This window comes from Silene latifolia, chromosome 5 (assembly GCF_048544455.1).
Source record: "Silene latifolia isolate original U9 population chromosome 5, ASM4854445v1, whole genome shotgun sequence".
Lineage (NCBI taxonomy): Eukaryota > Viridiplantae > Streptophyta > Magnoliopsida > Caryophyllales > Caryophyllaceae > Silene > Silene latifolia.
In genome coordinates this window covers 70,934,069-70,951,221 of record NC_133530.1, presented here as the reverse complement: position 1 = coordinate 70,951,221, position 17,153 = coordinate 70,934,069, and the positions used below count along the sequence as shown (strand labels likewise).

The window sequence follows — 17,153 nt, the reverse complement described above, 5'->3', positions numbered from 1 at the left end:
ATCTTTTTCGTCATTGTTCTAAACACTTTTCAAAACCTAAATTACTGTCAAGAGAGAAAGCAAAGTACGTTCTTCACTTTAATCGCATTGTTAGCAAATCCCGAAGTTTGGAAGGTCGGATTTCATCGTTCGTTATACCGTTGAGATCCTTGCGTCGAGGGTAAGACCTATGTACCGTTTTTATAGTATTTCTTTTAAGTTGTTTAAACCCTAATATGGGGATTTGGGGGTTTTGTGTAGATTGTGATTTGGCAGTGTTTATGTGTTTGTATGATAGGAGGAGGTTTTGTAGAAGAGGCTTTTTGATACAGCTGTTGAGACCGTCTGATAGTTGTGCTTTTCAGGTAGGATTTCCTACTCAGTATTAGTCCCATAATGTGATGTTGATGTGTTGTGATTGATTTAATAATATAGTAATTGTATTGTGACGGTTGTGATTGTGATTGTTTGTCTCTGGTTCTCGAGACGCGTTCTCGGCTGAGTGGAGTCACTTGCGGGAGTGGCTTCACGCCCTAGTTTCGCCCTTCGTGGAATCCGTCACGGAAGGGGATGTGCACATTAATGGACAGGGTTATCGCTCATTATGAGGAGCGGGGATTTGGTGGGTACGGATGCGGTCCCCCCCGGCGGGGTGGGTCCGGTGGACGGTCGGTGATTGAGATTGATGGGATGATGTGATTGTGTGTGTGACGATGTGAGATATCATTTATCGTATTGTTGATATATATATATATAGATTGTGTGATTAGTCGACCCCGTGTTGTTGTTTGTAAAACTGCGGTGATCCATTCGGGGATAGTGAGCGATAATTGAAGCGAGGTTTGAGTTGAGTCACATGGGATTCTTTGGGATTGCCACCGTCGGATGATAGAAGTCTTCCATTGTAGCTTAGTCGTTTAATAAACTTTACATTTAGTTGATTAGACAGTTGGTTTGAGAACTTGTACCCGTATTTTGGGATTTGGCTTGGTTTGTACTTTTCACTAAAGTTATACTATTAAATGTTGTTTCGTTATTGTCTTATGATTATCATGCCTCGGGTAACCGAGATGGTAGCACTTTCATGCCTTAAGTGGTCCTAGGAAGGCACTTGGAGTATGGGGGTGTTACAAAATGGTATCAGAGCGACGATCCTGAAACCTGTAACCAATGAATCCAATGAACATAGGGAGTCAATTAAAATGAACCCGGGGTAGAAGTTGTAGGAGCTAATGCAAAGACTTGGGAGACGTCCTAAAGTCGCGAACTCGCCCTACAATTTTGAACCGGTCACCATGGGATATGAGTCGGGATCGCTATGTGTTTATCTTATGAATTGTGTATCTATATAGTGATGTGTGATATGAATCAGTGGGTGTACGTATGTGGATAATGGGGAATGTGTAGAAAAGATGGTGATGATGTGATTTCGTATGTTGTTGATTGAAAGCATGTTGCATGATAGTTGGTTTACAATGTTGGTTGGAATTGTTAGAAAAGTGTATGAGAATGATGAGTAATGTGGTGGAAAAAGGAAGTAGTTCATATGTGATATGATTATATATAATTTTGTTTATGTAATTTTATATAATGATTTCTTATACATGTCTACTATTGTTCATATGTATATGTTGTATGAAGAATGTGGTGGAAATGGATGAATTGATTGGAAAAGATGGAGTGGCAATTGCACGAGGATATGAATTTTGTGATTATGAATATGTTTAGGTGACGAAGTGTATTTGTAATATTGTTGTATTAGTAACATGGAAATAGATTTGTAATGTATGAGTATGTTTTGTTTACGAAAAGTGATAGAATAAAAGCATGTGCGTAAGTCATGATTGGCAAGTTAAATAAATTATTTGCATGATGAATGTTGTTGCTTTGCTTTCGAAAATAGTAACATGTGATTGGGACTACTGGTTTTATGAGTATTGGGTTGTTTTTGTTTACCATGTTGTCGTTTAAGTTGTTTGGAGGTAAAATTAAGTAGTTATGTTTTTCGATTATAAAGAGGTTGTCTTTAAACTTTTATAACTTGATATGTATAAATGATTTTAATGTTATTCCAATTGGAGGTGATAGCTTGTTCTTTTACGATTCTAACGATAGGTCACACGCCCAAAACGACCAAGAAATGAGTGAATTATGGCTGTTTTACGAAAACTGGACAGTGATGAGAAATGCGTAGGTACTCGATCGAGTAGCCTTGGTACTCGATCGAGTAGGCGGCACTCGATCGAGTACGTTAGTTACTCGATCGAGTAGCCCTGGTGATTTGTTTTACGTGCTTCTGATCTCCACCTACTCGATCGAGTAAGTCCCTTACTCGTTCGAGTGGCCCGTACTCGATCTAGTGACCCCTATTTTGGGTCATATGCTTATCTTTAGACTTTGTTGCATATCATGTTTAATTCAAAGGTGTTATTTTGCTTCTTTATGCATTGTTTTACATGTATGTTGGTCTTGACGCGTAAGTTACCCAATCTTGTGGTGTAGTGAGTGGCTTTGTGTGGTGAGTATGAATTCGGTGGGAGGACATGAGTTATATGTGGTTGCGATAGATAGTGGAAAAAGAAAAGGAAGATCGTTATGGCTTAATTGAGACATAGAGCATGTTTTCTGAGATGAGATGAGATGAGTGATATGATTGTGTATTGAGTAACGTAAAAGTAAGTGAATATGGGCAAGGGATGATGTGAGTCTAAGGAACGTGAGAATGAAAGGATTGAGAGTGAGGATGTGGATAGTGGCAACTTGAGATGTGTAAAGAATTATGGAGGGAGATGGTTAGGAGTCGTGTGGGTTAAGAATATACATAGTGAAAGTTTGTTTTAAAGGGGTTGAGAAGAGTAGTATATAGTGAACTTTGTGGAGACATGTCGCGAGGTGGATTTGTAGACAGTGAGTGAGTTTGGGAGATTTGGTATATTAAGAGGTGAAACTATTGCGGAATTTCCTTGGACAATTAGCGGTATGAAAGGAATTTTGATTTCTAGAGATGTAAAAAGGGAGATGCAATTGTTGAACATTAAACGTTGATTTTATGGATAGATTAATGGCAAGTGTGAGTGATAGCATTATAAGAGAAGATCCATGGTAAGAAAGAGTGAGATGATATCGATATAAAATAATGAGATGTGAGTCTTGGAGCAATGGGAAAGTAACCGGAACACTAAAGAGTTAGGTAGAAGTGATAAGGAGTTGAATAGTTAATTGATTTTGTCAAGTGTAATAGAAAAGAATGAGGGGAGTAAAACTAAGAAAATGTTGACCGGAGTTATGTGACATAAAAGTAAGGAATCGTCGAGATGTATGATACTATCAAGAGTAAGTAAATTAATGGTTATACAGAAGTTTCAGGACAACATGAGTAATCATGAGTTTCGAGGAATTAAGGGAGTAAGAAGTTGGTAGAATATCTGCATGATATGAGATTTTGGTGGTGAGTCGGGTGACTATATACAATTAAGGATAGTATTGGGAAGAATGTTGAGGTAATGTTGTTGATGGATTTGATGTTCGTTATTTGGGATGTTAACCACAGATAGGAAAGAAATCGTGATGTTTAGAGATGAGTGTAAGGGGTTTGATGCCCGGACAGTGGTAGTGTTATGGTTTGTGACTAGTGGTTAAGGGTGATGGTATACTAGAAAGGTAGCAATTCTAATGAGGTTGATTTTGTAGAGGCCGAATTGATATGTATGGTTGTAAGGAAGCATAAGATGTGGTCAGATGAGGTGGGTGCTAATAGTTGAATAGTAATGGTATGGTTGTACTTGGCATGAGGTGATAGTTATGCGAATGGGGGAATATGTTATGAGGGGCATATGAGTTAAGCTCGGGCGACAGGTAACCTTTATCGAGTGGTAACTTACGTTATCAGGACTGACTAGGTGGATGTGACTACGGGTCTATGATGTGTATAAATGTTTATGAGAGGTTCTGACCTCACGGGAAGTGGTATGGTGTGATAGTTATAAAGTTGTTATCTGAATATTCTGTGATATATGTTGGACACGGTAATTTAATTGAATGATATTCAAAAAGTAATCATTTGATTGATCTGGCATGACTGGTTATACTTGTATGTATTCATGATATATGTTATTCCGTGATGTGGTAAGGGGATGATGTTCATGAGGTTATTATCTGTTTAATTCATATAATATGTTTCTTTGTGATTTAGTAAAGTGGATTTGAGTAAGTTTTTCTTGTCTGAGAAGTTATGTTGAGTCAGTGCTTATGGGATAGTGTAAGTTGTGATGACTATCGATGTGGTTGTGGTGCCTCGGGTGGTGATCCGGGCACGGTATTTAGTGTTGTGATGCGGGTATTTTCGCACTGCGTTATGGTTGTTGGTGGCGGTGTTGCGATGCCGTCACCGGTTGTGGTGGAGTAGGCGGGATGTTTATGATTGAGTTTGAAAGTACATACCGATTACACATAAATTGTTGTTTTGTACGATCGGCTTCATGTGAGTTTTGATTTGTACAGATAGACGATTGTTTTGTTTATTGATGTTTCTTACGATTAGGTTTTGGAATGAGGGTAGAGTATGATATGAAAGAGAGTTGTATATGTTTTTCGTTGTTGTCATGGTATAGTGACATTACATTGATGGGACATAGTTGTGAGAAGTTATTCTGTAATTTTGATCTTGTTTTAAGATGAGGCATCGGTAGTCATAGTCATGGCAAGTGATTCGTGGAACATGTGTTGTAATGATCTGAAAGCGGCAGGTAGTTCATAATCTTTTGTTGAGATAGTGAGTGCATGGTATTGGGATTTGGTGTCATGTTAAGTTATGTATGAGTTTTGTGGTAATGAAAGAAAAGAACTTGAGGAGCTAGTGTCAGTGTACGTAACAAGTGTGGATCGTGAGTTATGCTTTGGACGATGGGAGTTTTATATAGTTTATATAGAGAGGTATGTCGTATTGCGGTAATGTGGAAAAGTTGAAGTTTTGGGTTAAGCTAAAGATTTTGAGGTACAGGTTAGGGGTGTGACGAGTGAATTGAAGTATGAGAATTGTTTAAGTAAGAGAGCCTTGGATATATGCATGGCGAGTGCTTAGAGTATAGGTGGTTATCTATGACATGTGAGGGTGATGAGAATAATGAGAAGATATAACTAAGGATATAGTATTAGTGAGTTACGAGGACGTAACATTTATCTTAAGAGGAGTAGGATGCGATAAAGAGATTTTGATGGTTGTGCATATGGTAGTATATTCACAAGAGAGTGTTGGTGTAGCATAAAGAATGAAGTTGTATATTTTGTGGTTGATGTTGTTAAAAGGCCATGGCCGTGCTTGTAGTAGTGTGATGTTTAGGAGTGTGAGAATATTTCACTAGTGTTGACAGTTGAATGATGAGGTTATGAGTGTGAGTAAACTTCGAGGACGAAGTTCCTTTTAAGGGTGGTAGAATGTAACATTCCGTTTGATGTCTATGAGTGTCTTGATTTTGGATTTGGTAGTGGATGATATATTATGGAGCTAGCAGCGTTAGAGGATGGTAGTTGGTAGTGTATGGAGTTAGTGTCAGGAGAGTTTATGATGTGGTAGATACGATATCGTGAGTCATGTTGTGGAAGTAAACATAGTTGGTGGAGTGGGTGTTAAGAGTTTATGTTTTATGTTTGGTCGAGTTCTTGAGTTCTTAGTATGTTGTTGTGTCTTGGTCGAGTTAGTATGGTTGTTTTTAGGTATGGGTTGAACTTCGGGGACGAAGTTCTTTTTAAGGAGGGAAGACTATAATACTCCGTATTTATGAGTCTTTGGGTACTGTATCGAGTAGGCCTTACTCTGTCGAGTAAGGGTGAGTTGCGTTTTAAAATAGTTTCTGACCTGTTGGGTAATCGATCGAGTAACGGGGGTACTCGATCGAGTAAGGGGGCACTCGATCGAGTACCTTAGCTACTCGATCGAGTAGCCGGTTTACGGGGAGTTGTTTCTGTGGTTTTGTTAATTATGCGATTAAGGTATATAATCTTTTCCGTCATTATTCTAAACACTTTTCAAAACCTAAATTACTGTCAAGAGAGAAAGCAAAGTACGTTCTTCACTTTAATCACATTGTTAGCAAATCCCGGAATTTGAAAGGTCGGATTTAATCGTTCGTTATACCGTTGAGATCCTTGCGTCGAGGGTAAGACCTATGTACCGTTTTTATAGTATTTCCTTTAAGTTGTTTAAACCCTAATATGGGGATTTAGGGGTTTTGTGTAGATTGTGATTTGGTAGTGTTTATGTGTTTGTATGATAGGAGGAGGTTTTGTAGAAGAGGCTTTTTGATACGGTTTGTTGAGACCGTCGATAGTTGTGCTTTCCGGTAGGATTTCCTACTCGGTATTAGTCCCATAATGTGATGTTGATGTGTTGTGATTGATTGAATAATATAGTAATTGTATTGTGACGGTTGTGATTGTGATTGTTTGTCTTCGGTTCTCGAGACGCGTTCTCGGGAGTGTGGAGTCACTTGCGGGAGTGGCTTCACGCCCTAGTTTCGCCCTTCGTGGAACCCGCCACGGAAGGATGTGTGCACATTAATGGACAGGGTTATCGCTCATTATGAGGAGCGGGGATTTGGTGGGTACGGCTGCGGTCCCCCAGCTGGCGGTGGTCCGGTGGACGATCGGTGATTGAGATTGATGGGGACCGATGTGATTGTGTGTGTGACGGTGTGAGATATACATTTATCGTATTGTTGATATATATATAGATTGTGTGATTAATCGACCCCGTGTTGTTGTTTGTAAAACTGCGGTGATCCATTCGGGATGGTGAGCGATGGTGAGCGAGTTTGAGTTGAGTCACATGGGATTCTTTGGGATTGCCTTTGTCGGATGATAGAAGTCTTCGCTGTAGCTTAGTCGTTTAATAAACTTTACATTTAGTTGATTAGACAGTTGGTTTGAGAACTTGTACCCTTATTTTGGGATTTGGCTTGGTTTGTACTTTTCACTAAAGTTATACTATTAAATGTTGTTTCGTTATTGTCTTATGATTATCATGCCTCGGGTAACCGAGATGGTAGCACTTCCATGCCTTAAGTGGTCCTAGGAAGGCACTTGGAGTATGGGGGTGTTACAGTTACAGACATCCACTACAAGACTATTATTTAAGACTTCACTTGTCAACAACAGAGTATTAAGCTTGTAAAGACCTCCAACTCTAAGACACACTGCAACTGAATGATTAGAAGCGGGTTCCTATATCATGAATCCATTCACAAAAAATGAATGAGTAATTTGGATGTGCTTAATAGTTGTCCAACAGAGAGTAGGTTATGCTTAAAACCATTTATAAACCACACATTATGTAAGAAAAACTTAGGGGATAACATAACTAATTAAGAGAAAACAACTACCTTCGTTGTCCCATCATGCAGTCCAACTAAAATAGGTTTAGAAAGAGGTTTCATTTCAACAAACAGATCTTTATTAGCACTCATATGATCACTTGCATCAGAGTCTATGATCTAAGCATGCTCACATGCAAGTGTATCATGTAGAAAATTAGTAGTGATATGAAATTTACCTGCAAAGTTCAGATCAGAGTAACTCGTCATGGACTTGTCAGGTTGCTGCGATTGCACTCTTTGCATCATGTCCTGATACACATGTAATACCCCGTATTTTAAGGCTTGGTCAATGGTTAGTCAAACGTGAAAAGGTCAAATAAGTTAATAAATTATATTTATTATAATTATGAGATTAGATTGATAGACGGGAATAAATAATAAAATGTAAAGTGAGCCGGGAATATCCTATGATAGGCGTGTAAATGAGTATAAATAAGGGAGTGTTTTCTAGTAAGATAGTATTGATGTGACTCATATTTGTGCACATTTAGTCCCTGAACTAGCCTAGTTCCTATGCTTTCTAGTGCTATTTAGGGTTATTTATTATCTTTAGTTCTCTACTTTGCATATTCTTTGAGGCTTTGTGTCCTTGGTAGGAGAAGATTGTTAACCTTGCACTTATGGAGCAAAGTAGAGCTAAATGGATTGCATCTAATGACCAAGCATCAAAGGGAATACCATTACTAAAGGCCTATGTGAATAAATAAAGTAGAAATGGTCAATGATGAAGAGCCCCACGACCTACCCACAATCCCCACGGATCCTTGGGCAGTCAAAGAAGAAGAAGAAGAAGAAGAAGAAGAAGAAGAAGAAGAAGAAGAAGAAGAAGAAGAAGAAGAAGAAGAAGAAGAAGAAGAAGAAGAAGAAGAAGAAGAAGAGCTGAACAAAGATCCAAGCGTCCCAAGCATTGATTCGGGCGTCTTAGCCCTCAATATGAGCGTCCCGAGCTCATATCGGGCGTCTCATGGCTAAATCCGAGCGTCTCAACCTCAGGTCGAGTGGATCATTAGGCAGAACGAGTTTGCTTCAATCCATAATCCGGGCAGCTCTCTCTAGGACTTGCAAAGCACTAATCATCTTCTTAGGGACTTAATCGTCATTTAAGCCCTTAGTTGCCCTAATACTTGTACTTAGTATAAATACCTCATTGTGTTAGGGGATTAATAACCAAGTTTACCTAGTTAGAATTTAGCATTAATCAAGTTTATCAAGTTGTAATCTCTTGATCCAATATTAATCAAATCTTAATTCCTCTTTAATCCTTCAAGTGTTCTTAGTTTTAGTTTGGATAATTTGAAGATTATTTAGGTTTATTGAAGACTTGACAACTCTTCATCATTCATCACGTGTTCTTCTACTATTCTTTGCTTATTAATTGGATCATCCTCAATCTGGTATAATCCTTTTTACCCTTGCTTATTTATTTACTCATTTAACGTGTTTAACTTTGTTAATATGATTGACACCTTCATTAGCATGTTTACCATAGTCATGAGTGAGTAGTCACCTAGCTAGGGTTAATGGGAGATTAGGGAACTATAACATGGGGGTAGATCCATACTTAATCTATTAGTGTTAACCTATGAATATATTATACTTGATGAAATGCTAGACTATGAAACCTTGCATTTTTTACCCATCTCTTATATATTCGACGAAACTTGTAAAACATAAACTAACTCGGCTCTTGTTAGACCATGCATAGAAGTGAATAGGAAGAAAGTAAGTCGACTTGTAGGTGTTGTACAGTCTAGACGACTCGGTTCTGAGACCCAAATATTCCAATGAACCGTAAGACATAAACTAACTCGGTTCCTCTACAACAATAATTGCTTGCAACTATGAAAACATGTTTGTATGATCACCACCATGAATCCCCTATGAACCCATGACACCCTAGTGTCTTAATCTATTATTTACAAATCCCCACTTTATTTGCTTGTTTTGCTTTCATTTATTGACATTTCATTGTTATAGTAGTGTAGCTTGATACCTCATATCTCAACAATTTGTGACACCCTAAGACATAGCTTTCTATAACCGATAACTTAATTCAATACCCGTCCTCTGGAATACGACCTTTATTTACCGCACTACTAAGAGTAGTTTGTTTAGTTATAAATATTTTTTTGGTTGGTTGACTTAGACGACAAAGTTTCGAACTGCACCAAAAATGGCGTTGTTGCCAGGGACGGTGTTCAATTGAATTGTTGTCTTTCGTTGTTTTTAGTTATGTCTTTCTTAACCTTGAGGAAGTCAAACTCCTCAAGGTAGTTTTAATTATTTTCTAGTTGTTTGCTTTTTGTATGTCTAGGAGATCACAAGGTACACCTTTGCCTATTGATCCCGAAATTGACAGAATTTTGACCAATCTTAGAAGAACCTCTAGAGGGGCTTCGACAAGTTTGGGTATTGGAGAACTTGTAGACATCAGTGTTATCTAATCGAATAGTGTTGTGTTTACCAACCATTTTGCAAGAAAAGGAGAGGAGAACCCAACTCAAAACCAACCACAAAATCAACCCATAATGCCTAAATTTTCATTTCATTCCGTACCTACCGAGGAGAACCTACCAAATGGTACTCCAACACCACCTCACTTAACCGGTAATTTCATTGCCAAATCCGCATTCATACAACTAGTCGAGAGAAGCCAATTTGGAGGGATGCCTAGTAAAGATCCTCATCTACATATGGAGACTTTTTGTGACTATTGTGATGCTATCTCTCTAACCGGAGTAACCCAAGATCAAATTATATGGGTGTTGTTTCCTTTTTCCTTGATCGGTGCCGTAAAGCAATGGTTAAAGAGCCTAGACAAGGCTACCCTTGGTATTGATTCATGGAAGAATTTAGCACTTGCTTTCTACAAGAAATTCTGTCCTCCGGAGAAGATTAACATGTTGAGAGCCCAAATCACCGGGTTCAAACAAAGGGATGAGGAATCATTATATGAAGCATGGGATATATTTAAGGATACTTGTCGCTCTTGTCCACACCATAGACTTAGTGAGTTATTCCTTGTTCAACAATTTTGGAATGGCTTATATGAAGAATCGCGAAATGTGCTTAATATGGGCTCCAATGGGAGGTTTACCGAAGTTGATGACAACCAAACATGGGCCAAAATCGAAGAGATGGCCACTAGAGGAGGAAAGCATGAGGTAGATTCCATCACGTAATTGGGTGCTCAACTAAGTGCTCACAGGACACTATTAACTTGAAGTTTGAGAAGGCCATGTCTAAGCTTGATGAAGCTTCCAAATCACCCAAACAACATGTCAATGCTATGATGGCATCATCCTCAATCCCAAATGGAGTATGTGAAAGTTGTGGAACCTTGGGACATGATCAAAACGAATGTAGGGGAATAAATGAACAAGTGAATGCTTTCCAAGCATACAAGAATGGCACCCCTTATTCCAACTACTATAATGAGAATACCAAATATCTCATACATGAGCCAAAATGTCCAAAACCCTCAACCCACATACACACCACCTCCAATGAGAAATCCTACACAAAGACCATACTACAATCAACCCAATGACCAAGCTTTTGATGTTCAAAAAGCGGTTCTCCAAATACAAAAGAGCCAACAAGATTTCTTTATTCAAATGGAAAGGGATAGCCAAGCCAAAGAAACTACCATCAACAATATCCTTGCTCACACCAAAATGTTGGAGACTCAATTGTCTCAACTGGCCTCTTCTAGCTCCCAAAGACAAAAGGGATAATTATCTCCTCAAGGTAATCCTCCCACAAGACATGAGACCATCAATGCTATCCACTTGAGGAGCAACACTAGATATTAGGGACCAAAGATGCAAATTGAAGAAGGAATTGTTGAGGATAATGACAAGCAAAGTAATGTGATTGAGCCACTAAGGAGAAATCCTAAGGTGGTAGAGGTAACAACTAATGACTCATCGCGAAAGAGAAGTGAAGAGAATGCTAAGGAAATTGAGAAAGAGCCTATTGTGATTAGACTTCTACTCCCAAGTCGCCAAGCTAAGCCTACGTTTGATGAGAAACTTGGAAAATTCTTGGAGATTGTGAAGAACCTAGAAGTTTCTATACCATTCACGGAGCTAATCTATCATGTTCCGGCCTATGAAAAGTACATGAAGATCCTTACTAAGAAGAAGTCCATCCGAAAATTGGAAACCATTGCCTTTACTAAGGTGAGTAGCGCAATTCTACAAGAGAATTCCCCTCCAAAGCTCAAAGATCCAGGACGTTTCTCCATTCCATGTACCATTGGAGATACGACAATCAACAAGGCACTATAAGATCTAGGTGAAAGTGTGAGTGTCATGTCATACTCGGTATGTGAAAGACTAGGAGTAGGAGAGCTCAAGTGCGCCAACATGACCTTACAAATGGTGGATCGTTCAACAAAGAAACCACTAGGAATATGGGAAGATGTACCCGTAAGAGTTGGAAAATTCTTCATCCCGGTGGAGTTTGTCATTGTTGATATGGAGGAGGATTCTAACATTCCAATCATTCTAGGAAGACCTTTCCTACACACCGCCGAAGCGGTGATCGATATGAAACATGGAGAGCTCACACTTGAAGTAGGTGATGAAACAATCACCTTCAACCCTGATAAGACTATGAGAGCTCCCAATTTGTTTGTGCCATGTTTCATGGTTGATCACTATACTCAGAAGGGTGACAAGAAGAAGATGGAATCTCCATTCAAAGAACAAGGAAAAGATGAAAATCTCAAACAGAAGGGCAAAGATACACCGCCCAATTGGAAGAAAGATATTGATGATGTTGAAACGGCTCTATTCGGAGAGCATGAAATATTTCACATCAAGAATGAGAGCTTGAAAAGCTCACCCACAACAAGTTTTGATGAAGGCCTCATTGTTCATGATAACAAGGAAGGAGAGTTGCTCTCGTCAACTCATGATCCACCCTACATAGGGGAGAAATCAAATGAAGTTTATGGTCTATGGGACGATGAATTTGAAGGATTGGTTAATCCTTACATTGGAAATGCTATGACTCTAGACCAAGGCTTGATGGATCCTTGTCAACACTTTGACTCGGACTACCCCAATGAAGATAACAATATGCATGGGTCTATGCAAGACCTTTACCATGAGAATGAAGAAGCCTTTGACTACATCTACAAGGTGTTGAGCAACATCAACAACACCTTGGCTTTGCCTCCTTGACACCTCTCACAAGAAGGAGCGTTTGGTGGAGTCCTCCCTAAACCACCATTTGTAAATATTCTAACCTCTTAACTTGCATTTCATTTAACTTGTACATTACTCATTTTTGCATTGAATTTTACATGCTTTGCTTGACGGATTTGTGTAACATGAGAGCAAGTGAGGGAGGAATTTGAATGTGCTTCAATTGTGTAGTGTTTGATGATCAAGTGTGGGGAAGCACAAGCCTAGGCTAACCAAGCCTTTGTAATGCTACCCAAGGAGAATTGAAGAAGAAAAAGAAGAAGAATTGACAAGGGGTGAAGACCCGGGAGCAGATCTGAAATCGTGGGAACTGATAAAAGGCTGGAAAATAAGAATCTGCTCTAATGACAGAATCTACCCAAGCCGACTTTAGGACGAGCGAGCCAAAGCTCAGGACGCCCATCCTCAGCTCAAGTCGTGGGTATTGGAGGGGACCTTTATAGTCAAATCTACACTGGAGTACAAATATGCACATCTCCAGCTCAAGTTGAGCAACCCATCTGAAAATCCTCCCAGCATGTAGCTGAGACGCCCGTCTTCGAAGCTCTCCAGAAGACTGATTTCCCACTGCTCAAAAATCCACCAGAATCCACCCCGAGCTGCCCGTCTTGACCTGTTATATAACCAAACACGGACCAAAACCCCTCTTATTCATTTCATTTCACTTCATTCAAACACACACCATTATTTCTCTCACTTCAACCTTCAAACCCTCATCCAAAAACAACAAACTCTCATCCAAATTCACCCAAATCAAGTCCAAACTTGCTCAAAACAAAAACAAATCACTACTTCATCAACATAAGACCATTCAAACATCAATTTCTTCAAAAAATTCAATCAATTTCTCTAGGGTTGGTGAAAATTCGAAAAACCCTCAAATTGATTGGGCATGCAATTGAAACTTGAAAAAAGAAGCATTCAAGCATTTACTTGGTGTGTCGATGCAAGAAGGAAATCAATGGCAAGGAGCAAGGGAGGATTCAAGGCAACAAAAACACCAACATTGTCTAAAAGACAACAAGCTCTATCATCCAAAGCAATGGTCTTAGTACAAGAGGAGCAAGCTACTACTTCAACCATCAATGCTATTGAGGAAGCTATTAATCCTATCCCAGAAGTGGAACAATTGAAGAACTATCCGGAGGTAACTTTCTTATCCGATAAGCATAGGAATGCATTGGAATCCCTTGCCAAGAAAAATATTCTTGCTACAAAGTTCATACGTCAAGATGCTTTGAGGAAATTGGGTGTCCTTGAAAAAACAAAGTCGTTTTTTGAGTCCATGGGGTTAGAAACCCTCTTTGAAATGAATGAATTGACATGCCCCTCCTTGACTTTGGAGTTCATTAGCTCCTTGAGGGAATATAAGATTGAGACTCGAGATTATGTAGAGTTCCGTCTCAAGAACAAGACTAGAACGATGCTCAAAGTTGAATTTGGTGAAATATTTGGACTTGCATACCATGACCGGTTCAAAATGAAACCATTTGATTTTGATGCCTAACCAATTTGACTAGCTATCTCCGGTCGTAAGTTAACTACTTTCAAGGAGTGTCATGCCTTTTACATTCATCATCCGGGTATAAGGTGTTGGCACAAGTTCGTGGCAAACACTTTGATTAGTAGGAAAGAAGCCAATCACTTGACGGAATTAGACTTTATTTACCTTGAATCTTTCTTGAATGTTGGTGGGAAACCCAAGAGCGATTATAATGTTCTTCAACTATTGATAAAAAGATGGTTATAAATTGAGAAGGGGAAGGAAGATGCGGCCTTTATTGTTAATGGAGGCTTGGTAACAAGGTTGGCAGGACATTTTAACCCGGATTTCAGCAAAGATAACATCTATAAATCGGTTAAAGGAAGCCACCTTCTTGACATGACCAACATGATTCAAAAGTTCCAATGAGTCAAGCACGATAACTTGTACCGTAACTATGAGTGGCTCATCAAGAATGCCAAGTCCATTGTCTTACCGAGTAAGATTTGTCGCATCTCCGCCCGCCAGACCAACTACCTCATCCCCGTTTTCGAGCAAGTCGAGACCATCATCAAACAACAACAACAAACAAGATATGGACCCTCCTCCTCCTCCATTGTTACACCATCTTATCCATTTGCCTACCAAGAGTTCAAAGTTAATGGTGCTACGGCGGGCAATGACTACTTGACCCAACTAATGCAACACATGCATAAAGAAGCTCACAATGACCGGGTGAATGCTTATTATTCCCAATATCCACCCCTTTACCATCTTGCTAGGCAAGGACTCATTGATCCTTCGAGTTCTTTGCCGGATTGAGTGGATATGAAAGTGTTATTTCCCAAGGCTTCTCAGGATGAAGAAAGGGATACAAGGAGAGAGAAGGAAGTTGATGATGACAGCGGGGAAGGTAGCGGGTCTTGCCAAGATGATGAGGAAGAAGATCAAAGTTCAAGTGAAGAAGATGATGATGGTGAAACCTCCGGTTCCATGGAGGTAGATGATGATGATGATGATGATGATGATGTCACGATAAGTGATAATTGATGGTTGACAAATCATGAAAGAGGGCACTACAATGCGGGGTTAATCACTTATGCTAGTACCAACCTATTCCATTGTGAGTCTCCTACCCCTCTTTTTGCTTTATTTTTTTATCTCATGTTTTCATGACTTGTATATTATGTAACTTACACCACTTTTAGAGTCATTTTGGGCTCTTAGTAGTTTTGAGTTTGGAGTCCTAGCACCACTCAAAGAAATCTCACCTCGGTCACATTGATGAGGTGTTTATCATTTTGCTCCCACTACAAGAATCCAAAATGACAATATTCATTCATGCATTGCATTTCATGCCTTGTGAATGAACTTTCGTCTCTTTTTGCACTAGCAATAGTGTTTTGTCCGGTTTGGGGAAGTTCAATCATAAGGAATGCGAGTTAATTCAAATTAGCTCTCTGAACAATAGAAAGCATGCATCATGTAGTACAGATTAGCTTGCATCACTTGTATATATTTATAACATGTACATATCTCACATATAGCTTGCATTTAGTGTAGAATCATGCAACATTCATTTCATTGCATTTGCACAATTCCTTATTGTTTTGTCCATTGGGGACAATGTCCATTCTAAGTGTGGGGATGGGGAATTCTAACACTTTACTAACTCAAAAATTTTAAAAATGATAAAAAAAATTAAAAATCCAAAAACATGTTCTTCCTTTTGTAGTGTAGAAATGTATATATTTGTTTGTTTGTGTTCATTCTTATTACATTGGACCAACTACGCCACATCCGAGGCATGAGGAATATGAAAACCGCATGGTATGATCTTTTCAAATATTCTTTTTCCTCTCAATGTTAATGACTATGTGGCTTCTTTTTGTTTGATGCGGTACAAACCAATGTGATTCTAGGAGTTGCATTTAGATTATAAGGCATACTAGTGATAGTACCATTTTCATTAGAGTTTTATATATGCTAGTTGAATCATGGCATGTAGTTGCATTTTAGGAAAAATTTAGTGAAAATGTCTAGTTGGGAAGCTTGGCAAGTGTATATAGTCCTTTGTAGATAATATTTCTCCTTGAGACTTTATTTGCTAGAATACCCTCAAGACACCCTAAGATGTGTCATACTAGTATCTTTTGACCCATAGACTAAGGCCTAGTTAAGAGTACATTGTGGTGTGATGACTCCTTGGCTACCGTTTGTTCCAAGGTGACCCTTGATGTCATGTAATCGTTCTTTCACTACTATCATCATGTTTTGCCAATACAAAAGGGAATGGGCACAAAAATATCCAAATTGAGTTCAAGTACCAAAATTAAAATCAAAAAGCTTGCACAAAATTGCATCAATGATAAGAGGAGCAAAAATAGACTCCTAAGTTTCAATAGAAGTGTCATTGCTACAAAATGGGGTTACTTTTAAAATGTTCAAAAAAAAAATGCAAAAGAAATTGCCAAGTATCAAAATTGTCAAACATCAAAAGTGGCAAAAGAAATGTTCTAAAAAGTCAAATACCACAAGAAATTAAGGGGAAGAAAAACAAAAGCAAACTACCATTGTGAAACTCAAACAAATTGATCCCTTTTATCCATTGATGATCTTTTCTTTTTTGCATGGTGGAGAGGGGACGACCCTTCTTCTTGTCTAGGCAAGAGGGAAAATTTTGCGATCCTACAATGTTTCTAACACCATAGGGAGCCTACTCTTGACAAAAGCATTTAGAGATTGAGGATAAAAGTACCCTAGTTTGACACAACTTGGAGGTGATTTGTTGGTATCCTTTTGGACTTAGTAGATTGAAGAAATAATATCTACAAAGGAATGTGTATCCTTAGATTGCTTCCTCTTTAGATGATTTCCGCCACTTAGATGAGGAAAGTGGCTATTCTTTTTGTAGATGCATCTATCACTTGTGTTGTGTGCTTAATTTTTGGATGTATCGCCATTTTGGCAAGACCCACCTTGCCTTTCAAGAAGGCATCTTACCTCATAGATGTCTTGTTGTGAGTTGAAGGGCCGGAGTGAGACCCCCCAATTGTCTCACATTGCCTAGTAGTATTAATAAGGGTCATAGTTTTAGTCACCTCT

General features: G+C 38.9%; 1 non-coding gene across 1 annotated transcript; it reads right to left on the bottom strand.

Moving 5' to 3' along the window:
- Positions 1-10,249: 10,249 nt before the first annotated feature.
- On the bottom strand, positions 10,250-10,357 carry LOC141658247 (small nucleolar RNA R71). Its single transcript, XR_012549143.1, has one exon. It is a non-coding gene; the product is annotated as a small nucleolar RNA R71 (small nucleolar RNA).
- Between the last annotated feature and the right edge of the window lie 6,796 nt (positions 10,358-17,153).